General features: G+C 41.8%; 1 pseudogene; it reads right to left on the reverse strand.

Moving 5' to 3' along the window:
* Positions 1-1,975: 1,975 nt before the first annotated feature.
* On the reverse strand, positions 1,976-3,409 carry LOC101560754 (annotated as a pseudogene).
* Between the last annotated feature and the right edge of the window lie 245 nt (positions 3,410-3,654).

Genomic DNA, 3,654 nt, shown 5'->3' on the forward strand with positions numbered 1-3,654 from the left:
CCAACTGTTAGGCTTGTAGCCTCATTGGAAGGAAGGCTTATTGTCTCCTGCCTATCCTGCCATGGGCTGTTCCTCCCGTACCATGCCGCTTTCCCATCCTGCTCTGCTTTGGAACCAGTTGACTATGGATTGTAGAGACAAACTGTGAGCTGAAATAAGCCTTTTCTCCTTTAACTTGGGGGTGTCGGGTATTTGTTCCAGCAACAAAAAAGTAACAAACACCATACATAGAAGATTTCTATTTACTCAACTTTTAAAATGTTTTGCTCATATAATTCTATTGTATTTGTTGTCAAGTATATACCTAGATTTTAATGTTGTTACTGTGAATAGAATTAGTTTGATGTCATATTTTTTATCAGTACATGATTATAATACATAATAAATCTATCTATCTATCTATCTATCTATCTATCTATCTACCTATAATTTAACCTTCTCTACTTGATTTATTTCACTTAGCATTATGGTCCCAATGTGCGTCCATTTTCCTAAAAGACTCAAACTTATCTTTTTTTATGGCTTAGTAGTAATTTTTGCATATATATATATATATATATATACACTTAGTTTATCCATTTATCTGTGGAAGAATATATTTTCAAGTTGGATATAAACTTTGCTCTTCACATATTTACTTTATAGCTGACCACTTTCAAAAATTTTGTTATGAAGTTTAACAATTCTTCTTTTCCTCTCCACCTCCACTTTCCTGATCCCTCCCCGCTCCCTCTCCTTCCTTCTCCTCCTTCTTCATCGCTTCCTTCTTTTTTCAGTAAGTTCTGATTTGCTTCAGATTTCTTTGACCCATGGGTTAAATAAGAGTTTGTTGTCTGCTATCCAATTGTTTTGAGGTTTGCTGTTATCTTTTCATCATTAAATTCTAGTATAATCCCATTTTGTCAGAAAACAGGCCCCATAAATTTTAATTATTTTGTTAAAATTTGATTTATGGTTGAGGATATAATCTATTTGACCTGTGTTCCACTGTTACTTGAAGGGAGTGTGTATTCTGTTGTCATGGGGTGAAGTGTTCAATAAATGCTGATCAGACATTGTTGGTTGCTTGTGTCATTCACTCTGTGGACTAATATATCAATTTCATCTGATATTAAAATATTCATTCTTGTTTTTATTTTGACTAGTGTTTTCATGATACAACTCTTTCTTTTTTTTATGTATTTAGTACAGGGTCTCCAGGGTCTCACTATACAGATCGGACTCATAGTGATCCTCCTGTTTTCAGCCTCCCAAGTGCTGGGATTTCAGGGGTGCACCACCACACCCCATCTCAGTCACCCTCTCAGTGTGCCCTGGGAGGGGGGCTGGCACAGCACACTAGTGATCAAACCCAGTCTCTGCCTTCTACCTAAGCAGGTGCTTTAGTCCACTGAGCTATCTGGCCAGACCTAAAACTCTTACTTTCAAGCTATCATTTTATTTAGAGTGAGTTTCTAGTAGCCAGGATATACTTGAATAGTTTTCTTTTTTTTTTTTTTTGAGAGTAGGTATTTATTATAAAAATTACACAAAGTGACTTTTTATTACAAATCATAGTGGAAGTTTTTAAACAGTTTGCTTCCTCCTTCCAAAAAAGTATGTTCTGCCTTTTACAGCCTTGAGGCAGTATAGGAATTTTGATGGTACAGAGAACGATTCACAAACATTCCATGAAACCTTGTTAAAATGTACAAAGATATGGTAGAAACCACAGTAACTATAGTACATTTTTTAGTCAAACTTTTTTTTTCTCTCTCTCTCTTTTTGGCCAGCTCAGCCCACCCTGAGGGTGGGGCTGGCGCAGCATGTGGTGCCTGCGATCGAACCTCAGTCCTCTGAACCTGCCTCAGCTACCCTAAGCAGGCACTTTAGACTGCTGAGCTATCTCGCCGGCCTCAGTCAAACTTTTTGGGCAAAGTTTAAATTAGAAAAGTAAGAATCACAGAGTAGTAAGTGGATATCTGCCCTGACTTTTTCAAAGCAAAAACAGTTCTGTGTTGAGTGCTCCCCTGAGAACATTCAGAGTGATGCAAGGAAGGCTTGTGTACATGTAACTGTCAACAGCCAAAACCACTGAGTAGGAGCTGACCACGCCGCAAGTCAGGATGTTCAGGATTCCCAGGCAGCCCAAGAAAACTACTGGAATGAAGAGAGTGATGCAAGAGAGAGTCACCCCAAACACACCACTGTCCCAAAAAACCTTTAGGTTTCCCCGAGCAGTGAAGAAAGCTGCCGCAGAGACTAGGAAGCTCAGGACAAGGCCGGCACACAGCACGCACAGCGCGAGTGTCCCAAATCGCCACCAGATGGCCACCAGGAAAACTCCACCGACGCTGCCCGCTGCGGCCATCAGGATCAGTCACGCGTCATACTTCAGAAGCATCAGTCTTGTAATCAGTATGTAAAAGAAGAATCCCAAGAAGATAAAGCCAATGAAGAATAATTCTGTTTTCCAGAATCTGTGTCCAAAGAAACAAACGAAGAGCCCAAGGAGGGCAAAAAGAGTGAAGAACACTTTGGTAGATACTCTTCCAAGGGAAGTGCAGCCAACTTCCAGAGCCTCAAATCTGCAGGCGTATGTGTGAGCCGGAACGTAAACAGCAGACGTGTTTAGGAGCGGGTCCCAAACAATGACATTATAAATGATTTCTTGTCCCCGCAGGGAGGAGAAGGAAACGCTTGGCTTATCATTAGCTGTTAGGGTACGCACCTTCGCAGCATTGGCCTTCACCTGGGCCACCTGGGCTGTTCTCCGCAGGTGCTGCAGCAGCACATCTTCTGTGAGGTCATTCTTGGGCAGAAAATACTGGTGCACGTGGTACTGCAGCCTCCACCTGGACTCCGGGCCCATCCCAGCATCGCAGGGCGGAGGAGCTGCATCTCTTGCGTAGCCTAGGTTTGCTGGGCCAAATTTGATAGTCGTTTCAAAGAAATTGTACTCCAAGTAAATGTTAGGATCAATATCTAAATCAAACTCTAAATTACAGCCTCCAAGGATAGGCTCTCTTTCTGAGTAGGAGGGCGGGATGGCCACACTTTGGACAGGCTTGGCATCCAGAGACTCCAGATAGCAGGTGCACATACTCTGCTCTGGCCTCAGAATGGAAACCAGACCCCTGTCATTGTCTGTTCCTGAATTACTGGGAAGGACAGTCCTTGAATAATAAACTGTGGTGTTTTGATACTGCGAGTGTATCTGGCATATGAGGAAACTCGTGTTGCTTGAAATGTGGCTCAAAAGACTTCCTGTGGAAAAGGCTTGTTGAGCTGGAAGTATCTAAATTTCCCGACAGAAAATTCTAGAAAACCCTGGCTGGGGTTCCCGATTGTCTGCGCTCCACCAGCACCCACGCGGCCCGACCCCAGCAGGGCCAGGAGCAGCAGCCGCAGAAGCCCCATCATGCCTGGGCTGGCCACGCCCCCACCTTGGATAGTTTTCAACCTACAGTGTAATTATTGATATATTGGGACTTAAGTTTGCTATTTTAATTTTTGCCTTTTGTCTATTACTTTCAACCTTTTATTTCTCTGTTTTCTTTTTCCTACTTTCTTGTGGACTTTGTTGGAATTCTATTTTGATTCTTCAATAGTGTTTTTTAAAATTTTCAAATAGTATTATTTCTTTTTATAGCTTTCATAGTGGTTGAGATATAT

This window comes from Octodon degus, unplaced genomic scaffold (genome assembly GCF_000260255.1).
Source record: "Octodon degus isolate 3935 unplaced genomic scaffold, OctDeg1.0 scaffold00083, whole genome shotgun sequence".
Taxonomy (NCBI): domain Eukaryota; kingdom Metazoa; phylum Chordata; class Mammalia; order Rodentia; family Octodontidae; genus Octodon; species Octodon degus.